We start from the raw sequence: 27,234 nt of genomic DNA on the forward strand, positions 1-27,234 counted from the left end.
GGGGGGGAGGGGGCGGGGGGCCCTTCATGGATTCTTGCACCGGGGCCCTGCGGTTTCTAGTTACGCCTCTGTTGTTATCTATATTTGGCGGCGGCGCATCTTTTTAGGTAGGTCAGTGGTGGCGGGGTTGGGGTTCAGGTTGACTGACTCACTGTCTTCTTCTGTTGTTGTTGTGTGACAGTGACTGTGTTAACTTCGAAGTTCGAATCGACTATGTATTGTGATATAATAATTGTGATTACTATTAGATTGATTTAGATATGTGTCAGACTGTCAGTGGCGGTGGCGGGCCTCAGCCTTTTATAGTGACTCCTGTCCTCCTGAGCCTGCTGGGGCCCTGGGCCAATCTTTTATTTTAGGCGGCAGTGCGGCACTAAGTTGAAGTTAGATAACGTGAGTTGAAGTTGAACTTATACATTTATTACAACGAACTTGCAGCCTCGCTGCCAAAATAGTCAAGTGACTCAAGTCACTTCCCTTGACTATAGAGGCAGCGAGGCTGCAAGTTCGTTGTAATAAATGTATATCAAGTTGACAAGTTCAGCTCAAGTTATCTAACTTCAACTTAGTGCCGCCTAAAAGAAAAGAAAAGATGGCCCAGGGCCCCAGCAGGCTCAGTCACACGACAAGGAAGTTGGTTTCTTATTCAAGCTGTTTCTTATTCGTGAAATTCTGTTTCTTATTCATGGAAGTTGGTTTCTTATTCAATTTTTTTTAAAATAAAAAAATAGGTTTTATTAAAATAATAATATGATTCATATAAATGTAGTTACACAGAGGTGGAATCTCTTTATATAACAGATATACAAACTTGAAAAAAGGGCATACGTTGGCACCACTACAAATATTACTATTTTGAATAGATAACATATATTTTCAAAGGGTTAATAACCATTGGGCCACTGATTTCACTATGAATATATACAGGGTAGATCCCCCTCCATGCCATGCAATTGTTTTTAGCCTGGCCCAATGGTGTTTTGGGCACAGAAATTGATGCCAACCCTGGCATAGGTGACATAATTCTCAATTTTGAATAAGTAACAGATATTTTCAAAGGGTTAATAACCATTGGGCCACTGATTTCACTATGAATATCTACAGGGTAGATCCCCCTCCATGCCATGCTATTGTTTTTAGCCTGGCCCAATGGTTATTAACCCTTTGAAAATATCGGTTACTTATTCAAAAATGAGAATTATGTCACCTATGCCAGGGTTGGCATCAATTTCTGTGCCAAAACACCATTGTGCCAGGCTAAAAACAATTGCATGGCATGGAAGAGGATCTGCCCTGTATATATTCAAAGTGAAATCAGTGGCCCAATGGTTATTAACCCTTTGAAAATATCTGTTACTTATTCAAAAATGAGAATTATGTCACCTATGCCAGTGTTGGCATCAATTTCTGTGCCAAAAACACCATTGGGCCAGGCTAAAAACAATTGCATGACATGGAGGGGGATCTACCCTGTATAAATTTATAGTGAAATCAGTGGCCCAATGGTTATTAACCCTTTGAAAATATCTGTTACTTATTCAAAAATGAGAATTATGTCACCTATGCCAGTGTTGGCATCAATTTCTGTGGCAAAAACACCATTGGGCCAGGCTAAAAACAATTGAATGACATGGAGGGGGAATGGGATCTACCCTGTATAAAATCATAGTGAAATCAGTGGCCGAATGGTTATTAACCCTTTGAAAATATATGTTATTTATTCAAAATAGTAATATTTGTAGTGGTGCCAACGTATGCCCTTTTTTCAAGTTTGTATATCTAATTGTTATATAAAGAGATTCCACCTCTGTGTAACTACATTATATGAATCATATTATTATTTTAATAAAACCGATTTTTTTATTTTAAAGTAAATTTAAAGCAGTCTGACAAAAAAATTGAATAAGAAACCAACTTCCATGAATAAGAAACAGAATTTCCCGAATAAGAAACAGCTTGAATAAGAAACCAACTTCCTTGTCGTCTCAGTCACTATAAAAGCTGTAGCCTGTTTTTGGTTATTTACTACTACTAGTAATAATTATTATTAAATCAAGTCACCCATTTTATGTAACCTCTCACCTATTGAGTCAGCTCAAGAGGGATCTTGGGGCTGCTAAGAACCCCAATAATTACTGAAATACCCCCAATTATCAATGGTGTCCAACTGTCCATATCCAAAAATTTGCAAGTCAATTTTTTGTTCTACCTAGGGAAGGCAAGATGTAAATGAGGAGAGGTGTATTTAAATAATAGGCAATATGTAGTGGAAATGATTGATACTAGTTATTTATTTGTCCAGTTTTTTTAAAGTCCATAGGTTTAATTAATGTAAAATATCTCATATGCATCACTGCATTACAAATATGGAGCAGAAGTAAATAAGTGGCAGTCAAGGGGGTCAAACTGCTGTTCATTTGTGGTGCAGAGTGCAGACTGCAGAGAGACAAAATGTTGATTTTTATGTTACTAGCAGCCATGGGGTAAAATGGCTGTCACTGCTCAATTGTGAAAAATATACCTGGTTAAATGAAGAGTGGGGGCTATTGGGAGGGAGCTTTGTGTGACTCTGAGTCTGACTTATAGTGAGTGACTGAGGCTGCCAATCTATTGAATCACATTCTTTTTTTAGGTAGGTGGCGGCTGGCGGCACTTGATGAAGTTAGTCAGTTGATATTATTTATAACACACACACTTGTGTTCTTGTAGATTGTGGGGTGTCCAAACTTCTGTCTCAAAGGGCCACAAAGTTTTCTCTTTTTTTCTTTTTCTTCTTTTTGCTAAGATGGAGGTGAGATTTATTTCTAGATAGAAATAATACAACGTACAATAGATAGACATGTTACATTATTTTGGTTTGTATGTGTTGAACTTGCAACTAGATATTATGATAACTAATGTACTTGTGTTGTTGTAAAGGCAAAAACACACACAAATGTATACACACATATACATACACATGCAGATATACACTAAACACACACATGTATACACACATATACATACGCATGCAGATATACACTAAACACACACATGTATACAATTACACACATATACATACACATGCAGATATACACTAAACACACACATGTATACAATTACACACATATACATACACAAGCAGATATACACTAAACACACACACATGTATACAATTACACACATATACATACACAAGCAGATATACACTAAACACACACACATGTATACAATTACACACATATACATACACATGCAGATATATGCTAAACACACACACATGTATACACACATATACATACACATGCAGATATACACTAAACACACACATGTATACAATCACACACATATACATACACAAGCAGATATACACTAAACACACACACATGTATACAATTACACACATATACATACACATGCAGATATACACTACACACACATATCCTTTGAAAAGCATATCTAAATATGCTCTGTAGCTACTGAGCATATTTAGATATGAATTTCAACAAAGGGTATCTGATTTTCTTCATTCTTTTGATATCCTTTGTTGAAAAGCATATCTAAATATGCTCAGTAGCTATTGAGCATATTTAGATATGAATTTCAACAAAGGATATCTGATTTCCTTCATTCTTTTGATATCCTTTGTTGAAAATCATATCTAAATATGCTCATTAGCTACTGAGCATATTTAGATATGCTTGTCCACAAAGGATATCAAAAGAATGAAGGAAATCAGATATCCTTTGTTGAAATTCATATCTAAATATGCTCGATAGCTTATAAGCATATTTAGATATGCTTTTCAACAAAGGATATCAAAAGAATGAAGAAAATCAGATATCCTTTGTTGAAAATCATATCTAAATATGCTCAGTAGATACTGAATGGTGGCTGCATATAGATATTGGCTCGCCCATGTGCAATTGCTATTTCTTCAACAAAGGATATCTAAAGAATGAAGGCGTATCCGATTCCTAGACACTGCCTCACCAGCCTCTGAAGTCACCGCACATCACTGCTCACCTAGGTATATAGCTGGAAGAATGTTGTCACTGTTTTTGATGAATAAATAAATACTCTTCTAGTTTTTGATGGTTTCGATTGTAATAAGTATTTTCTGACAATTGCTTCTGAATAATACATGTGGCATAAAACATTTACATGCATGCAAAACAGGCAAATCTTGTTTTTTTTTTTTTTTTTTAAATTTAAAAAAATTGTGCAGTTACAGGACAGAGTAGCAGGTTTTAAGGTTTGTTTTAAACCAAAATATAGAGAAATGTTACCAAAATGTTCTTCAGCTCAGTAGCTTTAGAACTACAGAATGTGCTAGCAATGCTAATCTGGATGCACTACTACTTTTTGGTGAAAAGATCTGAACCTGTAGGACAGTGTTTCCCAAACCCAGTCCTCAGGACCCTTACTCAGGCCAGATATTCATTATATCTTAACTAGAGCACAGGTGAAATAATCAGCTGATGGGTGAGCTGATTATTTCACCTGTTCTATAGTTAAAGGGCCACTAAACCCAACATCTTTCTTTCATGATTCAGATAGAACATACAAATTTAAACATTACAATTTACTTCTATTATTTATTTTGCTTCATTTTTTAGATATCCTTATTTGAAGAAAAAGCAATGCACATGGGTGAGCCAATCACATGAGGCTTCTATGTGCAGCAACCAATCAGCAGCTACTGAACATATCTAGATATGCTTTTCAGCAAAGAATATCAAGAGAATAAAACAAATTAGATAATAGAAGTAAATTAGAAAGCTGTTTAAAAATGCATTCTCTTTATAAATCATGAAAGAAAAAATGTGGGTATCATGGCCCTTTCAGATATAATGAATATCTAGCTTGAGTAAGGGTCCGGAGGACTGCGAAACACTGCTGTAAGAGATGCTATATACTTTGGCTCCCATCATGAAAATTAGCTGTTTGTCTCACTATGGCCCTGATATTCAAAGGTTTTCCAGTTTGGAGAGTAATTGCAGTTCAAACTTCACAGGGGCTAAACTCACTGAATATTCAAAAGAAAAAAGGACAGAACTCTCCAGATCTTTCTCATTACTATTTTTGAAGGAGACAATTCCAGTGCAATACAACACTGCATGATATGAGAGTTTTGTTACACTTACACTTTGTGCTTTGTATTTTAGATTAATTTACACTTTAGATTGGGTCATTTCGGTATTATAGCATTTATAGGGACACAAACCCCAATTGTTTTCTTTCATGATTCATTTAGACTAGAGCATCTGATTTTAAAAAACTTTCCAATTTACTTATATTATCTAATTTGTTTTGTTCTCTTGGTATACTTTGTTGAAAATTATACCTGGGTAGACTGGAGCTTCTGGCTGCACAATAATGCCTCATGTAATTGTTTCATCACCCAATATGATAACTAGCTCCCAGTAATGCATTGCTGCTGCTTCAGCAAATGATACCAAAAGAATAAAGCAAATTATAAAATAAAAGTAAAGTGGAAAGTTGTTTTAAAATGTATTCTCTATCTGAATCATAAAAGAAAAATGTTGTGTCATGCCCCTTTAAGCTTTGCACTTTCTCATTTATATTTTTTTTATTAATTTAGATTTAGATCTAGCAGTGATTTTACAAATTATGTTTATGTTTAGAAAGATTCTGTGTTACTTTAATAAATTATGATCATATCTTGTATATTTCTGTGTAGCTTTTACAAATTACATTGCACCTTAAATTTTCTGCATTGCAACTTAAAACTGACAGCTTCACAGGACTGTCTTTAACACAGGGCAAAAGGGGCAGCTGCCCAGGGCCCAGTTTCTATTGAGGGGCCCAAGAGTCCTAAAAAAATTTTTTTTTTTTTTTTTTATGGTCATACCAGACTGCTGATGTGACGTGGGGAACACACACATTCAGTCATAATACTGTCACAGTCAAAAGTACTCTACTTATATATTATTTTTTTTTTAAAAAACTGTGCCGGACCGAGCCGGTGTCATGTGACATGCCAAGCTATTGCCATGTGCTGTTTAAGATGTGCACTGTGCAGCACTGAATGCAAAGTCCTAACTCGGCATCCAGCCATTCCCACTGCATCTTAAAAGGTCCTACTGGGGTTACCAATGTTACCAGGTAACTGCTCTTGTGGTAGCGATTGTTTCTGGGTAGGGCTGACTCTAGGCGCATGCAGCAGAAAGCTGGAGCGGCAAGCACGTGAGGATTTGAGCATCTGTGCAGCTGCATACACTGCTCTCTTCAGTCTTGAGGCTGTGTGACTCATCTCACACTGTATCCATGCAGCCTTGGACAGACAGCATCCAGTGTGCTGGTCCCCTTAGCCCTGCTCTTTCTGCTGTGGCCCTAAGATCAACTAACTGAAGTTTGTTAGGTGAACAGTGCTTTGTAGAAAGGTGTCAGTGGGAAGAATAAGTGAGTGCATACACACCCCTCCCCATGCAGCATTGTCTAGTGCAGGGTGAGAGGGAACTTGTTTCTAGCAAAGAAGTGACATGTGCTGCTGTGGCTGATGTATAGTGTCATGCTGATACTTCACACATTAATGTAAGGTTTATTTTTATAGTTTATGTTTTCTCTCTGTCTCAGATTTAACAGCTTCCCATAGTAGTTCTGCTGTTCCAGTCAGTAAACTTATACTGCACCTCCATGCTTCCTCCTCAGTCGAGCGAGCTGCACTTAGTGTTATGGCGCGGTCGGGCCGGGCTGTGACTATACAGCTGGCCCGATGCGCTGTTTGAAAAAAACAGACCCGCTCAGAAGATCACAGAGAGCGGATCTGTAAAACAGCCGTTTTTTAAAAAAATTAAAAGGGGAAATTATGTTTTATAATGTTTGCGCTAATATAATGTTATATAATTCTGCACTATGTGCAGAATTATATAACATTATTTTTAAGGTTTACTGTCCCTTTAATTATATTGGTTAATACAGTCACATGACAACTGTGAGGAACATGGTATCCAAAATACTGCATAAATAACTAAGATGTTAGCTAGTAAAAAGTCAAGTAAAATTAAAGTGTAATAAACAAGCCACTTCTGAGCAGGGCCGTTTCTAGGGGCAGGCAGACCGGGCAGTGGCCCGAGGGGCACATTAGGGAGCAGTGGGAAGCACTTATGTTAAAGTGGCAGTGCTTGCTTGATAAACTACTGGTATAGCAAATGTTAAAATACACAGATCACAAGTATATATATATATATATATATATATATATATATTTGAAAGGAAGCTGTTATGTTAATTGGCTGCATTGGATGTCAAACATACTAATGGAGCAACAAGATCACAAAGGGGGTGTGTTAAGACTGGATAACTATTTAGAGCTAAAACTGAAAGTAAAAAGGAGAGGAATCACCCTGAGGAAAGCATTCTCCTATCTCACTGATCTGTGTCACTAAAGAGGTGATGTTTTATGCATAAATAACTAAGATGTTAGCTAGTAAAAAGTCAAGTAAAATTAAAGTGTAATAAACAAGCCACTTCTGAGCAGGGCCGTTTCTAGGGGCAGGCAGACCGGGCAGTGGCCCGAGGGGCACATTAGGGAGCAGTGGGAAGCACTTATGTTAAAGTGGCAGTGCTTGCTTGATAAACTACTGGTATAGCAAATGTTAAAATACACAGATCACAAGCATATATATATATATATATATATATATATATATTTGAAAGGAAGCTGTTATGTTAATTGGCTGCATTGGATGTCAAACATACTAATGGAGCAACAAGATCACAAAGGGGGTGTGTTAAGACTGGATAACTATTTAGAGCTAAAACTGAAAGTAAAAAGGAGAGGAATCACCCTGAGGAAAGCATTCTCCTATCTCACTGATCTGTGTCACTAAAGAGGTGATGTTTTATGCATATGACAAATTATACATGGTCTTAACATAATGATATGCACATATTTTTAGTTTTACTAAGCAAATTAAAAAAGGTGCTTTAAAAAAACTTGGGTTTGCACATACTAAGGAACAGGTTTTCTGTTAAGGACTGTTGAATAAAAAAAATAAAATCTTTTTGACATGCTTTTTTTTTTTTTTTTTTTTTATATATACTTTATTAGTTTTTCAAATAAAATAAACAAGTACAACATTAGTACGACCAAAGCGTACTATTCCAGTGACAGACATAAATAATGGATACATAAGAAAACACAGAGCATGCAACAAGAGATCTTATAAATATATGTAGCCTCTATATCTATATATGTAGCCTCTATATCCAACATAGAGGGATAACAAATTGTACACTTGAATCAAAAGTGAGTAATGAGGGGAGGGGGGGGGGAAGGGGGAGGGGATCATCCAAGGAGAAGAGGGGGGGAGGGAAAGCAGGACCTAAGGTGCCGGGTATGGACCTACGATGGACACTTAGTTAAAACTGAGTAGGTGTGGGATGGCGTACCGACACTATTGGGCGAAGAAACAATGTCTTAAGTCTCAAAGTTAGGGAGCCATATCGTATCAAACCTGTTCTTCCATTCTGCCCACATTAGTTCAAAGAAGTCAACTCTACCCTTGAAGTAATAGATAGGCTTTTCCATGGTGTAGATATAGGCCATGGTTTGAGTAATGTCAGACCAAGGTGGGGGGTTAGTTCTCTTCCAAGCTTTGGCAATGTTAAGTTTAACAGCTGAAAGGAGATATATGCTTAAGGAAGCGTAGGGTCTGGGGAGTTTACAAGTACCCACATGGAGTAAGGCAACTTCTGGGGTGCAGGGGAGAGAAATACCCATATTTGATAAGTTTGAAAAGCACTTGTTCCAGGTGGGCCTCAGCTTGGGTATGCTTTTTTTTTATTTATTTACTTAGGCCTAGATTTAGAGTTCGGCGGTAGCCGTCAAAACCAGCGTTAGAGGCTCCTAACGCTGGTTTTGGCCGCCCGCTGGTATTTGGAGTCAGTGATTAAAGGGTCTAACGCTCACTTTACAGCCGCGACTTTTCCATACCGCAGATCCCCCTACGCCATTTGCGTAGCCTATCTTTTCAATGGGATCTTTCTAACGCTGGTATTTAGAGTCGTTTCTGCAGTGAGCGTTAGAGCTCTAACGACAAGATTCCAGCCACCTGAAAAAAGCAGGAGTTAAGAGCTTTCTGGCTAACGCCGGTTTATAAAGCTCTTAACTACTGTACCCTAAAGTACACTAACACCCATAAACTACCTATGTACCCCTAAACCGAGGTCCCCCCACATCGCCGCCACTCGATTAAAATTTTTAACCCCTAATCTGCCGACCGCCACCTACGTTATACTTATGTACCCCTAATCTGCTGCCCCTAACCCCGCCGACCCCTATATTATATTTATTAACCCCTAACTTGCCCCCCACAACGTCGCCGCAAGCTACTTAAAATAATTAACCCCTAATCTTCCGACCGCAAATCGCCGCCACCTACGTTATCCCTATGTACCCCTAATCTGCTGCCCCTAACATCGCCGACCCCTATGTTATATTTATTAACCCCTAATCTGCCCCCCACAACGTCGCCGACACCTACCTACACTTATTAACCCCTAATCTGCCGAGCGGACCTGAGCGCTACTATAATAAAGTTATTAACCCCTAATCCGCCTCACTAACCCTATCATAAATAGTATTAACCCCTAATCTGCCCTCCCTAACATCGCCGACACCTACCTTCAATTATTAACCCCTAATCTGCCGACCGGAGCTCACCGCTATTCTAATAAATGTATTAACCCCTAAAGCTAAGTCTAACCCTAACACTAACACCCCCCTAAGTTAAATATAATTTTTATCTAACTAAATAAATTAACTCTTATTAAATAAATGATTCCTATTTAAAGCTAAATACTTACCTGTAAAATAAATCCTAATATAGCTACAATATAAATTACATTTATATTATAGCTATTTTAGGATTAATATTTATTTTACAGGTAACTTTGTATTTATTTTAACCAGGTACAATAGCTATTAAATAGTTAAGAACTATTTAATAGTTACCTAGTTAAAATAATTACAAATTTACCTGTAAAATAAATCCTAACCTAAGATATAATTAAACCTAACACTACCCTATCAATAAAATAATTAAATAAACTACCTACAATTACCTACAATTAACCTAACACTACACTATCAATAAATTAATTAAACACAATTGCTACAAATAAATACAATTAAATAAACTATCTAAAGTACAAAAAATAAAAAAGAACTAAGTTACAGAAAATAAAAAAATATTTACAAACATAAGAAAAATATTACAACAATTTTAAACTAATTACACCTACTCTAAGCCCCCTAATAAAATAACAAAGACCCCCAAAATAAAAAATTCCCTACCCTATTCTAAAATACAAAAATTACAAGCTCTTTTACCTTACCAGCCCTGAACAGGGCCCTTTGCGGGGCATGCCCCAAGAATTTCAGCTCTTTTGCCTGTAAAAAAAAACATACAATACCCCCCCCCCAACATTACAACCCACCACCCACATAGCCCTAATCTAACCCAAACCCCCTTAAATAAACCTAACACTAATCCCCTGAAGATCTTCCTACCTTGTCTTCACCATCCAGGTATCACCGATCCGTCCTGGCTCCAAGATCTTCATCCAACCCAAGCGGGGGTTGGCGATCCATAATCCGGTGCTCCAAAGTCTTCCTCCTATCCGGCAAGAAGAGGACATCCGGACCGGCAAACATCTTCTCCAAGCGGCATCTTCTATGTTCTTCCATCCGATGACGACCGGCTCCATCTTGAAGACCTCCAGCGCGGATCCATCCTCTTCTTCCGACGACTAGACGACGAATGACGGTTCCTTTAAGGGACGTCATCGGGACGTCATCGGAACAGCCAATAGAATGCGAGCTCAATCTGATTGGCTGATTGGATCAGCCAATCGGATTGAACTTGATTCTGATTGGCTGATTCCATCAGCCAATCAGAAAATTCCTACCTTAATTCCGATTGGCTGATAGAATCCTATCATCCAATCGGAATTCGAGGGACGCCATCTTGGATGACGTCCCTTAAAGGAACCGTCATTCGTCGTCTAGTCGTCGGAAGAAGAGGATGGATCCGCGCTGGAGGTCTTCAAGATGGAGCCGGTCGTCATCGGATGGAAGAACATAGAAGATGCCGCTTGGAGAAGATGTTTGCCGGTCCGGATGTCCTCTTCTTGCCGGATAGGAGGAAGACTTTGGAGCACCGGATTATGGATCGCCAACCCCCACTTGGGTTGGATGAAGATCTTGGAGCCAGGACGGATCGGTGATACCTGGATGGTGAAGACAAGGTAGGAAGATCTTCAGGGGATTAGTGTTAGGTTTATTTAAGGGGGTTTGGGTTAGATTAGGGCTATGTGGGTGGTGGGTTGTAATGTGGGGGGGGGGGGTATTGTATGTTTTTTTTTACAGGCAAAAGAGCTGAAATTCTTGGGGCATGCCCCGCAAAGGGCCCTGTTCAGGGCTGGTAAGGTAAAAGAGCTTGTAATTTTTGTATTTTAGAATAGGGTAGGGAATTTTTTATTTTGGGGGTCTTTGTTATTTTATTAGGGGGCTTAGAGTAGGTGTAATTAGTTTAAAATTGTTGTAATATTTTTCTTATGTTTGTAAATATTTTTTTATTTTCTGTAACTTAGTTCTTTTTTATTTTTTGTACTTTAGATAGTTTATTTAATTGTATTTATTTGTAGCAATTGTGTTTAATTAATTTATTGATAGTGTAGTGTTAGGTTAATTGTAGGTAATTGTAGGTAGTTTATTTAATTATTTTATTGATAGGGTAGTGTTAGGTTTAATTATATCTTAGGTTAGGATTTATTTTACAGGTAAATTTGTAATTATTTTAACTAGGTAACTATTAAATAGTTCTTAACTATTTAATAGCTATTGTACCTGGTTAAAATAAATACAAAGTTACCTGTAAAATAAATATTAATCCTAAAATAGCTATAATATAAATGTAATTTATATTGTAGCTATATTAGGATTTATTTTACAGGTAAGTATTTAGCTTTAAATAGGAATCATTTATTTAATAAGAGTTAATTTATTTCGTTAGATAAAAATTATATTTAACTTAGGGGGGTGTTAGTGTTAGGGTTAGACTTAGCTTTAGGGGTTAATACATTTATTAGAATAGCGGTGAGCTCCGGTCGGCAGATTAGGGGTTAATAATTGAAGGTAGGTGTCGGCGATGTTAGGGAGGGCAGATTAGGGGTTAATACTATTTATGATAGGGTTAGTGAGGCGGATTAGGGGTTAATAACTTTATTATAGTAGCGCTCAGGTCCGCTCGGCAGATTAGGGGTTAATAAGTGTAGGTAGGTGTCGGCGACGTTGTGGGGGGCAGATTAGGGGTTAATAAATATAACATAGGGGTCGGCGATGTTAGGGCAGCAGATTAGGGGTACATAGGGATAACGTAGGTGGCGGCGGTTTACGGAGCGGCAGATTAGGGGTTAAAAGTGTAATGCAGGGGTCAGCGATAGCGGGGGCGGCAGATTAGGGGTTAATAAGTGTAAGGCTAGGGGTGTTTAGACTCGGGGTACATGTTAGAGTGTTAGGTGCAGACGTAGGAAGTGTTTCCCCATAGGAAACAATGGGGCTGCGTTAGGAGCTGAACGCTGCTTTTTTGCAGGTGTTAGGTTTTTTTTCAGCTCAAACAGCCCCATTGTTTCCTATGGGAGAATCGTGCACGAGCACGTTTTTGAGGCCGGCCGCGTCCGTAAGCAACTCTGGTATCGAGAGTTGCATTTGCGCTAAATATGCTCTACGCTCCTTTTTTGGAGCCTAACGCAGCATTTGTTTGAACTCTCGATACAAGAGTTAAATTTATGGTGCGGCCAGAAAAAAACCCGCGGAGCGTTAACAGCCCTTTTACCGCAAAACTCCAAATCTAGCCGTTATTGTTTAATAAAGGTTAAAGGCACAGTATACACTCATTTTCATATAACTGCATGTAATAGACACTACTATAAAGAATAAGATGCACAGATACTGATATAAAAATCCAGTATAAAACTGTTTAAAAACTTACTTAGAAGCTCTGTTTAGCTTTGTTGAAAAGGTAGCTGGAAAGCCCACTGCAAGTGGGAAATAAGACACTCCCCCTCCCCCTTCTTTTGCATATGAAAAGACCCTTTACACAAACAGGAGCAAGCTGGAGTAGGTAGCTGACGGTATTCACATAAAACTTTGGGGCTTGGTTAGGAGTCTGAAAATCAGAGCAATGTTATTTAAAAATAAGCAAAACTATACATTTAAAAAAAACAAAAAAACTTTATGGGCTATATAAATAGATAATCTACAAAACATTTATGCAAAGAAAAAATGAGTGTATAATGTCCCTTTAATAGTGATGGGTGTGTGTATGTGTCATTTACTCCATAATAACAATGGCAAGTTTTAACAAACTCACATGTGAGTGCTTGTGTCTGCTATTACTGCCTGAGTGTGTGTATGCCTATCTATCCCTGCCTGTGTGTGTGTGTATCTGCCTATTACTGCCTGAGTGAGTGAGTGTGTGTGTATGCCTATCTATCCCTGCCTGTGTGTGCATGTCTCTGTCTATTACTGTCTGTGTGTGCATGTCTCTGTCTATTACTGCCTGTGTGTGTGTATATGCCTATCTATCCCTGCCTGTGTGTGTATGCCTATCTATCCCTGCCTGTGTGTGCATGTCTCTGTCTATTACTGTCTGTGTGTGCATGTCTCTGTCTATTACTGCCTGTGTGTGTGTATATGACTATCTATCCCTGCCTGTGTGTGTATGCCTATCTATCCCTGCCTGTGTGTGCATGTCTCTGTCTATTACTGCCTGTGTGTGCATGTCTCTGTCTATTACTGCCTGTGTGTGCATGTCTCTGTCTATTACTGTCTGTGTGTGCATGTCTCTGTCTATTACTGCCTGTGAGTGCATGTCTCTGTCTGTTACTGCCTGTGTGTGCATGCCTCTGTCTATTACTGCCTGTGTGTGCACGTGTCTGTCTATTACTGAGCTAATCAAAAAAAGGTGCTTTAAAAAACTTGGGTTTCCACATATTAAGGAACAGGTTTTCTGTTAAGGACTGTTGAAAAAAAATCTCTTTTTGACATTATGCTTTTTTTTTTGTATTTATTTACTTACGGCTAGATTTAGAGTTCTGCGGCCAAAGGGGTGCGTTAGCTACGCATGCTTTTTTCCCCCCGCACCTTTTAAATACCGCTGGTATTTAGAGTTCACAGAAGGGCTGCGTTAGGCTCCAAAAAAGGGAGCGTAGAGCATATTTACTGCCACTGCAACTCTAAATACCAGCATTGCTTACGGACGCGGCCAACTTCAAAAACGTGCTCGTGCACAATTCCCCCATAGAAAACAATGGGGCTGTTTGAGCTGAAAAAAAACCTAACACCTGCAAAAAAGCAGCTTTCAGCTCCTAACACAGCCCCATTGTTTCCTATGGGGAAACACTTCCTAAGTCTGCACCTAACACCCTACAATAATTAACCCCTAATCTGCCGACCGGATTTCACCGCTACTCTAATAAATGTATTAACCCCTAAAGCTAAGTCTAACCCTAACACCCCCCTAAGTTAAATATAATTTAAATCTAACGAAATAAATTAACTCTTATTAAATAAATTATTCCTATTTAAAGCTAAATACTTACCTGTAAAATAAACCCTAATATAGCTACAATATAAATTATAATTATATTGTAGCTATTTTAGGATTAATATTTATTTTACAGGCAACTTTGTAATTATTGTAACCAGGTATAATAGCTATTAAATAGTTAATAACTATTTAATAGCTACCTAGCTAAAATAATTACAAAATTACCTGTAAAATAAATCCTAACCTAAGTTACAATTAAACCTAACACTACACTATCAATAAATTAATTCAATACAATACCTACAAATAAATACAATGAAATAAACTAAAGTACAAAAAATAAAAAAAGAACTAAGTTACAAAAAATAAAAAAATATTTACAAACATTAGAAAAATATTACAACAATGTTAAACTAATTACACCTACTCTAAGCCCCCTAATAAAATAAGAAAGACCCCCAAAATAAAAAAATGCCCTACCCTATTCTAAAATTAAAATAGAAAAGCTCTTTTACCTTACCAGCCCTGAAAAGGGCCCTTTGCGGGGCATGCCCCAAAGAATTCAGCTCTTTTGCCTGTAAAAAAAAACATACAATACCCCCCCCAACATTACAACCCACCACCCACATACCCCTAATCTAACCCAAACCCCCCTTAAATAAACCTAACACTAAGCCCCTGAAGATCTTCCTACCTTATCTTCACCACGCCGGGTTCACCGATCGATCCAGAAGAGCCTCCGATGTCTTGATCCAAGCCCAAGCGGGGGCTGAAGATGTCCATGATCCGGCTGAAGTCTTCATCCAAGCGGGAGCTGAAGAGGTCCATGATCGGGCTGAAGTCTTCTATCAAGCGGCATCTTCAATCTTCTTTCTTCCGGATCCATGTTCATCCCGCCAACGCGGAACATCCATCTTCACCGGCGACTTCCCGACGAATGACGGTTCCTTTAAGGGACGTCATCCAAGATGGCGTCCCTCGAATTCCGATTGGCTGATAGGATTCTATCAGCCAATCGGAATTAAGGTAGGAAAATTCTGATTGGCTGATGGAATCAGCCAATCAGAATCAAGTTCAATCCGATTGGCTGATCCGATCAGCCAATCAGATTGAGCTCGCATTCTATTGGCTGATCGGAACAGCCAATAGACTTCAGCCCGATCATGGACCTCTTCAGCTCCCGCTTGGATGAAGACTTCAGTCGGATCATGGACATCTTCAGCCCCCCGAATGGGCTTGGATCAAGACATCGGAGGTGCTCTTCTGGATCGATCGGTGAACCCGGCGTGGTGAAGACAAGGTAGGGAGATCTTCAGGTGCTTAGTGTTAGGTTTATTTAAGGGGGGTTTGGGTTAGATTAGGGGTATGTGGGTGGTGGGTTGTAATGTTGGGGGGGGTATTGTATGTTTTTTTTTTACAGGCTAAAGAGCTGAATTCTTTGGGGCATGCCCCGCAAAGGGCCCTTTTCAGGGCTGGTAAGGTAAAAGAGCTTTTCTATTTTAATTTTAGAATAGGGTAGGGCATTTTTTTATTTTGGGGGTCTTTGTTATTTTATTAGGGGGCTTAGAGTAGGTGTAATTAGTTTAAAATTGTTGTAATATTTTTCTATTGTTTGTAAATATTTTTTTATTTTTTGTAACTTAGTTCTTTTTTATTTTTGTACTTTAGTTAGTTTATTTAATTGTATTTATTTGTAGGTATTGTATTTAATTAATTTATTGATAGTGTAGTGTTAGGTTTAATTGTAGATAATTGTAGGTATTTTATTTAATTAATTTATTGATAGTGTAGTGTTAGGTTTAATTGTAGATAATTGTAGGTATTTTATTTAATTAATTTATTGATAGTGTAGTGTTAGGTTTAATTGTAACTTAGGTTAGGATTTATTTTACAGGTAATTTTGTAATTATTTTAACTAGGTAGCTATTAAATAGTTATTAACTATTTAATAGCTATTGTACCTGGTTAAAATAAATACAAAGTTGCCTGTAAAATAAATATTAATCCTAAAATAGCTACAATATAATTATTATTTATATTGTAGCTATATTAGGGTTTATTTTACAGGTAAGTATTTAGCTTTAAATAGGAATAATTTATTTAATAAGAGTTAATTTATTTCGTTAGATAAAAATTATATTTATCTTAGGGGGGTGTTAGGGTTAGAATTAGCTTTAGGGGTTAAAAAATTTATTAGAGTAGCGGTGAGCTCCGGTCGGCAGATTAGGGGTTAATGCTTGAAGTTAGGTGTCGGCGATGTTAGGGAGGGCAGATTAGGGGTTAATACTATTTATTATAGGGTTATTGAGGCGGGAGTGAGGCAGATTAGAGGTTAATACATTTATTATAGTAGCGGTGCAGTCCGGTCGGCAGATTAGGGGTTAATAAGTGTAGGTAGGTGGCGGCGACGTTGGGGGCGGCAGATCAGGGGTTAATAAATATTATGTAGGTGTCGGCGGTATTAGGGGCAGCAGATTAGGGGTACATAGGGATAACGTAGGTGGCGGCGGTGTACGGAGCGGCAGATTAGGGGTTACAAAATTTTAATAGAGTGGCGGCGATGTGGGGGGGCCTCGGTTTAGGGGTACATAGGTAATTTATGGGTGTTAGTGTACTTTAGAGCACAGTAGTTAAGAGCTTTATAAATCGGCGTTAGCCCAGAAAGCTCTTAACTACTGACTTTTTTCTGGGGCTGGAGTTTTGTCGTTAGATTTCTAACGCTCACTTCAGCCAAGACTCTAAATACCGGCGTTAGAAAGATCCCATTGAAAAGATAGGATACGCAAATGGCGTAGGGGGATCTGCGGTATGGAAAAGTTGCGGCTGCAAAGTGAGCGTTAGACCCTTTCCTGACTGACTCCAAATACCAGCGGGTGGTAAAAACCAGCGTTAGGAGCCTCTAACGCTGGTTTTGACGGCTACCGCCAAACTCTAAATCTAGGCCTTATTGTTTAATAAAGGTTAAAGAGACAGTATACATTCATTTTCATATAACTGCATGTAATAGACACTACTATAAAGAATAGGATGCACAGATACTGATATAAAAATCCAGTATAAAACTGTTTAAAAACGTACTTAGAAGCTCTCAGTTTAGCTGGAAAGCCCACTGCAAGTGGGAAATAAGACCCCCCCCCTTCTTTTGCAAATGAAAAGACCCTTTACTTTTTTTTAAAAACTTTTATTTATATATGAAAAGACCCTTTACATAAACAAGAGCAAGCTGGAGTATGTATCTGACGGTATTCTCATACAACTTTGGGGCTTGGTTAGGAGTCTGAAAATCAGAGCAATGTTATTTAAAAATAAGCAAAACTATACATTTAAAAAAAAAAAAAAAAGAACTTCATGGGCTATATAAATAGATCATCTATAAAACATTTATGCAAAGAAAAAATGAGTGTATAATGTCCCTTTAATAGTGATGGGTGTGTGTATGTGTCATTTACTCCATAATGACAATGGCAAGTTTTCACAAACTCACAGTGCTTGTGTCTGCTATTACTGTGTGTGTGTGTGTGCCTATCTATCCCTGCCTGTGTGTGTGTCTGCTATTACTGCCTGAGTGTGTGTATGCCTATCTATCCCTGCCTGTGTGTGTGTATCTGCCTATTACTGCCTGAGTGTGTGTGTATGCCTATCTATCCCTGCCTGTGTGTGTGTATCTGCCTATTACTGTCTGAGTGTGTGTGTGTACCTAGCTATCCCTGCCTGTGTGTGTGTATCTGCCTATTACTGCCTGAGTGTGTGTGTATGCCTATCTATCCCTGCCTGTGTGTTTGCCTTTCTATCCCTGCCTGTGTGTGCATGTCTCTGTCTATTACTGTCTGTGTGTGCATATCTCTGTCTATTACTGCCTGTGTGTGCATGTCTCTGTCTATTACTGCCTGTGTGTGCATGTCTTTGTCTATTACTGTCTGTGTGTGCATATCTCTCTGTCTATTACTGCCTGTGAATGCATGTCTCTGTCTGTTAATGTCTGTGTGTGCATGTCTGTCTATTACTGCCTGTGTGTGCATGTCTCTGTATATTACTGTCTGTGAGTGCATGTCTCTGTCTATTACTGTCTGTGAGCGCATGTCGTGTCTATTACTTTCTGTGTGTGTATATCTCTGTCTGTTACTACCTGTGTGTGCATGTCTCTGTCTATTAAGCACACACATGCAATAAATTACTGGCTGTGTGTGCATGTTTCTGTATATTACTGCTTGTGAGTGCATTTCTCTGTCTATTACTGTCTGTGAGTGCATTTCTCTGTCTATTACTGTCTGTGAGTGCATGTCTCAGTCTATTACTGCCTGTGTGTGCATGTCTGTCTAATACTGCCTGTGTGTATAATATATTTGAAAAAAAAAGCTATTACAGTTCTTTATCAAATTATTTATGTGCAAAAATCTCATAGACTTTGATAGTGAATTTTGTAAAAAACAATAAAAAAATGTTATAACTTTTCTAAATAATTGTAATAGACCCTAAATATGTTACAAATACACCCAGTGACAATCCTTTAGAAAATCTTACCTGATTACTTTTTTGCAAAGTTCAACTTTAAAGTCTATTGGACGTAGATACATTTTGGATAAGAATTTAAAGGGATTGATATGCATTAAACAAATAAATATGCATAGCTATGAGAAAAGTATAAATATACTATAAAAGATATAAAGATATGTTTTAGATAATATAAATATATTTGGAAAAAAACATTGTAGTAGAAAAAGGACATATTTAAAGGTATAGGAAAGTAAAAATTTAACTTTCATAATTCAGGATACACCAAAAAATGTTAAGACAATTCTATTATTCTTGTTCTCTTGGTATCCATTGTTGAAAAGCATATGTACATATCCTTAGCAGCAGCAATGCACTACTAGGAGCTAACTGGTGGTTGGCCGCAACACACATTTGTCTCTTGTCATTTGCTCACCAGGTGTGTTCAGCTAGGACCCAGTAGCGCACTGCTGCTTTGTAGCTGACCTCTAAATGACAGAGTGATATGCAAGGTCTAGGAGGGAAACTTTAGAATCTGTGAGGGGGGCGCATTTTGGAATTTTGCCCTGGGAGCTAGATTCTCTAGAAACGGCCCTGGTTCTGAGCTGCTATACCCCAATGGTGTTGCAAGATTGTTGGGGATATCAGTTCAGGGGTGGCAACGTCAGAGAGGGCTGTTCTGCTTAATATAGTGAACAGTCCTTCAGTCATGGAAGAAGAGCATACTATAGTGAACAGTCCTTCAGTAATGGAAGAGGAGCATACTATAGTGAACAGTCCTTCAGTCATGGAAGAGGAGCATACTATAGTGAACAGTCCTTCAGTCATAGAATAAGGGCATACTATAGTCAACAGTCCTTTAGTAATGGAATAGGGGCATACTATAGTGAACAGTCCTTTCTTTAGTCATAGAATAGGGGCATACTATAGTGAACAGTCCTTTAGTCATGAAAGAAGGGCATACAAGTCTGGGCCTGAGGCAGATGTTGGTTATAGGAGACTCTATTATTAGGAAGGTTGATAAGGTAATTTGTCATCAGGATAGATCCTGATATAGAACAGTTTGCTGTCTTCCAGTGGCTCGTGTTAGGCATATTGTGGACCATATTTACACATTGTTAGAGGCATCTGATTCTCCAGTCATGGTGCATATTGGCAATAATGACAGAATCAGTGGGAGAAAGAGTGTCCTAAAAAATTACTTCAGGGAGTTGGGTAGCAAGCTTAAAGCAAGGACCTCCAAGGTAATATTTTCAGAGATATTACCAGTGCCATGTGCTTACCCAATAATTCACAAGGAGCTAAGGTCAGTTAATTCCTGGTTAAAACCCTGGTGTACAAATGAGGGGTTTGACTATTTAGAACACTGGGCTGACTTTTCACTTGGGTACAATTTATACAGGATGGATAGTACCTGAATGGCATGGGACATAGGTGCAGGTGTGTTGGGGAGAAGGTGGTAGCATGCTTAGAGAATCTTTTGATCTAGGCAAATGAGGGGGGGGGGGGAGTTGGGTCAGTCCAAACATAATAGAACAGAAATGTCTGTGAATATGTCATACCTAGAATATCTCAAAGAAGAAGGGATGACAGAAGGGTACACTTAGGAAATGTCACATTAGAAAGTTTGTAGGAAAGCGCACCAAAAAGGAGCAGAAAGCACATGAAAATTAAATGTATGACAGCAAATGTAAGAAGCATGACGGGTAAAATGGGGGAGCTGGAGCTCTTAGTTGAAGAAGAGGACTATGATATTATCAGTATAACTGAATACTGGTGGGATGATTTACATGACTGGACAGTTAACTTAGAGGGTTATACTTTATTTAGGAACGACATGAGTATTAAAAGGGGTGGAGGAATTTGCATGTTTATTAAAGGGATATGAAACTCAATTTCATTTCATGATTCAGATAGAGCATGCAATTTAAGCAACTTTCTAATTTACTCCTATTAACAATGTTTCTTTTATCTCTTGGTCTCTTTATTTGAAAAAAGGCAGGAATGCAAGCTTAGGAGCATTTTTGGTTCAGAACCCTGGGTAGCGCTTGTTGATTGGTGGCTACATTTAGCCACCAATAGGTTGAACTCGATGGACTTCTGTGTTTTTTCAACCTCATCTACTTTGTTACATTAAGGCTTAGCAACCTTAAAGGGACATTAAACTGGTGAGTACAACAACAGTAGCATTTCTACTCACCATGCTACTGTTTATCTTCCTTTGCCTGCAGCTGTCATTCTCATATTTTAACCTCTTACAATTATCAGAGTGACCTAAGGAAACAACAAACGCAGAGCAGCATTCCAGGGAACGGTAAACTGGGGATTTGGAACATCACCCTGCCTAGTTCCTGTATCCATACAGTGACCTGAGGGAACAGCAAAAGTGAAGCAGCAGACCAGGGAACAGTCAGCTGGGGACTGGGAGCATCAGCCTACCTACAGGTATATTACATTGCATATAGGGTGCTTTCCATATTGTGAGTGGTATATTTTTTTATTTACAGATGTCTTCAACTTACAAGAATATACTATGTGGTGTTCGTTGTTTTTTTTCTGTGTTTAAAGGAATTTCTGTCACTGCCTGAACAGACTTGTCCTTTGATATTCCCACTAATCATGGACTATTATATTATGTTTTTAGAATATATTTTTATTATATTGTATACAACTGTTTTAGTTTGTTGGTGCCCCCTACACTATCACCTTTAGGGGTGTTAGTCTTTTGTACGTTGAGTTTTAACACTACTATTGTATTTGTACACAGTAGTTATATGTCCTGACGTTTCAGGGAATGCTCCCCTTCCTCAGACCCTATATATATATATATACCCTCACCGCAGTGGCGTCACCAGGTGCGGTAAGTCGTTGGGGCCCATTTATCAAAGGGCTTGCGGACCTGATCCGACACTGCGGATCAGGTCCGCAAGACCTCGCTAAATGCGGAGAGCAATACGCTCTCCACATTTAACATTGCACCAGCAGCTCACAAGAGCTGCTGGTGCAACGCCGCCCCCTGCTGACTCGCGGCCAATCGGCCGCCAGCAGGGAGCTGTCAATCAACCCGATCGTATTCGATCGGGTTGATTTCCGGCGGTTCCTGTCCGCCTGCTCAGAGCAGGCGGACAGGGTTATGAAGCAGCGGTCTTTAGACCGCTGCTTCATAACTTGTGTTTCTGGCGAGTCTGAAGACTCGCCAGAAACACGGCCCTTCAAGTTCCATACGGAGCTTGATAAATGGGCCTGATGGTGTCACCCTCCCCAGTAATGTTTTTAAGTGTAGATATTTTGGGGCTTTTTAGGTTTGCTTTATGGGGGTTTGTTTTTTTTGGGTGTAGGGTTATATATTTTTTTTTAAGGGACTTATTTTAGGTGTACATTTTGGGAGGACTTTTTTTGCTTTGCTGGGATTTTTATGCGTAATTTTAAAAATAAAAATGAGGTGGGATTTTTTTGTGTGGCTCAGGTGGTACACACAGGACACACACATAAAAAACACACACACACTCAGACACGCACACACACACACACAAACACTCAGACACACACAAACAAAAACACTTAGATGCAAACACACACACTCAGACATAAAAACACACTCAGACGCATACACAAACAAAAACACAGACACAAAACACTCAGAAAAACACACAAAAACACTCAGACACACACACACAAAACACTCAGACACACATACACACACACGAAAACACTCAGACACACATACATACAAAATATGTAAACTGCATTAATTATAATGCTCATGCCTAGAGCTGCTCCCTGTTTCAGCACAGCCAGCTTCTGGACTCTTACCTTGTCCTTAAGGTTCTCAAGAAGCTGCATCTGCCTGGTCTCCTCCAGGCTGGCCACGCTGGGGATGTAAGGAACCAGTGCACACAGGATAAAAGATGCCTACTCTGTCTACCCATAAGTGTGATCAGAGTGGTGGGGGAGCTAGGACCTGGGCAGGACAGTGATGCCAGGATTTGAATGAGAACCCCCTACATGCAGCGTGAACGTTTCTGATGCTGCACCTGCGGGTTCCTCTTGAAACTGGTGGATTTTCACAAAAACTAAGTGCGCCCACAACTTCCACACTTGTGACAAAACTCCAGGGCTTTTCACAACTGCTGCCCCCTCTAATAAATCTATGCACTCTGGCTGATGGTGTCACCTCCTGGAAAGTGTCACTCGGGTGTGGTCTGTACCCCCTGCACCACCTAGTAATGCCACTGCTCACCGGCCACTTTGTTAAGTACACCTGTTCAATTGCTTGGTAACACACATTCCTAATCAGCCAATCACATGGCAGCATCTAGACGTGGTGAAGACAACTTGCTGAAGTTCAAATTGAACATCAGAATGGGGAAAAAAGGGGATTTAGATGACTTTGAAGGTGGCATGGTTGTTGGTGTCAGAAGGGCTGGTGTTAGGATATGTTTCATTACCGACGCCATCTTGTCTTAGTTGCCATTTTGTCTTAGGCATCCATCTTGTCCAAGAAAGGTTTATTATAACAGCTTATTAGGTAGTGAGAAAGATGTAGATGTTATGAATATTTGTATAGCTAGAATGGCCTTGTGAATGTTCCTGGCGATGCACCTGGAAGCCCGTTATCTCTATAAGATGCCGACACGGCCTTGATTTGGGCTGGGCTATGGGCCCAGATGTACTTTTTATTATGGTTATAGAAAAACTCCTTTTTACCCAATTATAATAATGAGCTTATTTCTTTCCTGAGAAACACTGTGTAAAATAATGTAGTCATGAAAGCACCACTGTGTTAACCCTCTATGCTGTAAAAAAAATGGGGTCTGCTCATAGCAAAATATTGATAATAATGCATAGAGAAGAGGAGAATGTTATTGCATTTTTAATGTCTACGAAGGGGTTAACAGTTTAATTTCAAGACAGGGAGCTGTGCAATTCAAGCTGTCAGTGATCACAGCTCTGTAGATTCAGCTAGAAAGTTATGAGCAAAGAAAGGGGGCCACCGAGTGCACACACCAGATCACATATTCAGAGAACAGAAAAAAAAAACCTGTTACAGAAGCTCCGTTTGAAAAACTCTTTCTTTTGTTGTATGTGTGTTTGCAGTAACGAAACGGAGATTCAGTGTATTTTATGTGTAATGAGTGGTGGTCTGTCGGTTCTCACTGTGTTTTGTATGACGTGTAAAAGATTTACTCTACACCAAAAGATCTGAGGATATATTATCCTGTCTAAAATTTGTTTATGTCTCAATCTGCTGGGAAAATGGCCATTCCTTGCAAATTCTGACACTTTTAGATACATTTTAAATTTGGTGGAAAGTTAATCTTATTGTATTCCTAAATGTCTTTGGTATGTTATGAAATATATGTTTTCCTGAAAGAGACTGTTAATGTGTTTTCTGTGTCACTAAAAGTTTGATGTATGTTGAAATTGCTTTAGAATAAATGTTGGGAGTGAATTTATGGTATGCAAGTTGATATGAGCTTGTGTGTGTATCGCTGTAAAAATGACCTTGGTGCAGTTTTCTTTCTGAATGGTAATTATTCACGCTAGTTTCTTAGCTAAGAAATCGGATGTTCTAATGAGGTATTTTGAAGTGTTATTGTTGTAACTTGATTTTAAACTCGTATCTATGTTCTTAATTATGTGTGTTATTAATAGCATTTTTTAGTTTTAAGTGATATTTGTTTTAAGCAAATAAAGACTGTCCACCTGTTGCAGCATATAAATATATTATTTTTGCAAGTGAAGTAATTAAGGGATTTGTAAATGTGCGGATGTTTGTGTGATTTTCGGTCACGTTCTGGTAAATGAAAAAGATTAACAGGTTGATTCAAGTATGTTGTGGGCGTAATGTAAGATTCATGCAAGGAGTTAAAACAGGAGAATACGCTGTATGCTATTACATTTATCTAAAGTATTTGGGTCTGTTTCTGTTGCAAGTAGATTAATTCAGTAGAAGTTTTAATATAAATGGGTAACATAATACTGGGTAATATTATTTATGCTGTGATGGCTCTCATTTAAATATGCAGGTTATGATACAGTAAAGAAGTAGAATTTTAATGGTAAATAAGACAAGTGTCTTAATCATAGCTAGGTTATATATATGTAATATACATGTTATAAATGGTCAGTCCTTAAAGTGAAGGTAAAGTTAGCCTAATCACTATAAACTATAGCATTATGTGTGCAAATTAAATATAAGTTTCATTCATCATTTTTTATATTTTTTATTAAAAATACAGTTATTACCTTTCTAAAGTTTGTTATACGCGTTCCCTAAATTCAGCCCGAAAAAAAAAAAAAATCAATCACAGTAGGTCACTTTTTTTTTTGGCCAATTGATATTCTGGCCGTTAGGCGGCCGTCAGCCGACATCATCCTCAAATGCACGCTCCCGTTTCACACTTGAAGCAGGCTCGCCGATTATCGCATGCGCAGTGGAAAACCAAACTTGAGGAGCGCATAACCCACTAGAGTAACGCATGCGCAACTGAATTTTTTAATCGTGAATGCGCATATGAGAGACGTGGAGAGCGGTCCCACCCGCTCCCCACGTCTCTCATATGCGCGTTCACAACTTTAACACGGAAGAAGGGCTTGGGAGGAGTTAGGAACCAAAACGGTAGGGAATTTAAAATAAAAAAAAAAAGATAAAATATGGGAGTTATTGATAAAATAACCTAGCGACTAGATTAAGGGTCATAGGATATACACTTGGTTGCCCTCAATAGTAAATAACTTTAATTTCACTTTAAAGGGACAGTTCAATGATTTGTTATTTCAGCTGTGTAGTATAAAAAAAAGTAGGAGAAATTGTATTTTCAGGTTTATTTGTATATATGAAGTAGTTGCTTTTGTGCTTTTAAATCACAGCCTATTACAATGGGTTAAGTTTCAGGTTATAGCATATCTCATTGTCCTTACTGATATTTGTCTGGAAAATGGAGCTATTTGTAAACAATTAAAGGCACTCCATCAGGTGAGATGGATCATTGGGAACAATTTAAAGGGGACATTTTTGGGCAAACTATCCTTTTAATCTATTAGTGTAAATTATTATTATTATTCTTTTAAGAAAGCTCATTGGTGTTGTATACAATTGTTATATTTAGTCAGAGAGCTGCAAAATGGTGAATATCAAATTAGATAAAAAATTAGATCAAATAATTGTGTATTTATTAGAATCTTGGTTAATTAACAGTATAGACTGGATTCTAGAGCTTTTCACAAATTATTTGTGCCAAACATGATTTATTGAACAGTGGGTTTGCACTGTGCATGCAAGCAAGGGCTACATAGAACAGTGGCTGTACCATTATTATCTGACCTTTCCCAGAATATAGCACTTAGGTGTTTGTGTGTTCCTTTGTAAAGTTATGGTTAGGGATTTTATTTGTAAATATGCAACTGGAGTTTATTGATCTTCTGAAGTTATCACATTATTACTGTGATCTCATAGTATTGTGCATGGTAGAATTTGCAAATCTAGGGCATAGAAAGTTGTTATAGGATTTTAATTATTTGTAGTGTTTTGCTAGAATGTAGGATTTTTCAGTGCTGTTTCAGTGAGTGTAAGTATATGTGTTGAATTTCAGGTTGATTCTGGTTGTTAAAAGTTTGTGCCGGCTGTTATTGTTTTGTGTAATGGACAGTTGGTTTTAAGTGTTTTCTAAGAGAATGTCATGTTTTTATTTTTAGTGAATGTGTTTGGAAGGGTGATGTATGAATGGAATATTGAGGTGCATTTGATTTTGCCTGATGTTAAGAATAGTATACTACTACGGAGTGCATGAATTGTCTTTTAGTTTGCTGTTATATTGTGTTTGCGTGACACATAGGGTGTTTCACGCAAACAAAGGGGGAAGTATTGATGCGTATTGATGAGTATCTTTATGTGATTTGGGTGATTGTTTTAAGTAAGAAAATGAACCTAAAATGTTTTTTGTTATCAACACGATATTTGTATTTGCAGGATGAGATCATGAAGCTATATCCAGAGAGTTGAAACACTAACTAAATTATTTTTTAATTTTTCATATTTAGGTAAAATCTGTACAGATAAAATTCCATAGTGCACCCTCCAAAAGATTGAATGCAAGTAAACCTTTTAAACAAAGAAATGCCTGGTTCCTAGGTGAAGAAAAGAAAAAAAGAAGATAAAAAGACCTTTTGTCAAGTTTGT

The 27,234-nt window shown here is 38.2% G+C and overlaps 1 long non-coding RNA gene across 1 annotated transcript in view; it reads left to right on the forward strand.

Moving 5' to 3' along the window:
- LOC128663918 (uncharacterized) overlaps positions 1 to 27,234 on the forward strand; it is a 58,959-nt gene extending 31,725 nt beyond the window's left edge. The window contains exons 2-3 of the long non-coding RNA XR_008402910.1: positions 21,321 to 21,497; positions 27,096 to 27,234. This is a non-coding gene — a long non-coding RNA (uncharacterized LOC128663918). The remainder of the gene's footprint in view (positions 1 to 21,320; positions 21,498 to 27,095) is intronic.

The sequence above is a fragment of the Bombina bombina genome, chromosome 6, assembly GCF_027579735.1.
Source record: "Bombina bombina isolate aBomBom1 chromosome 6, aBomBom1.pri, whole genome shotgun sequence".
In the NCBI taxonomy this organism is placed as follows: Eukaryota; Metazoa; Chordata; class Amphibia; order Anura; family Bombinatoridae; genus Bombina; species Bombina bombina.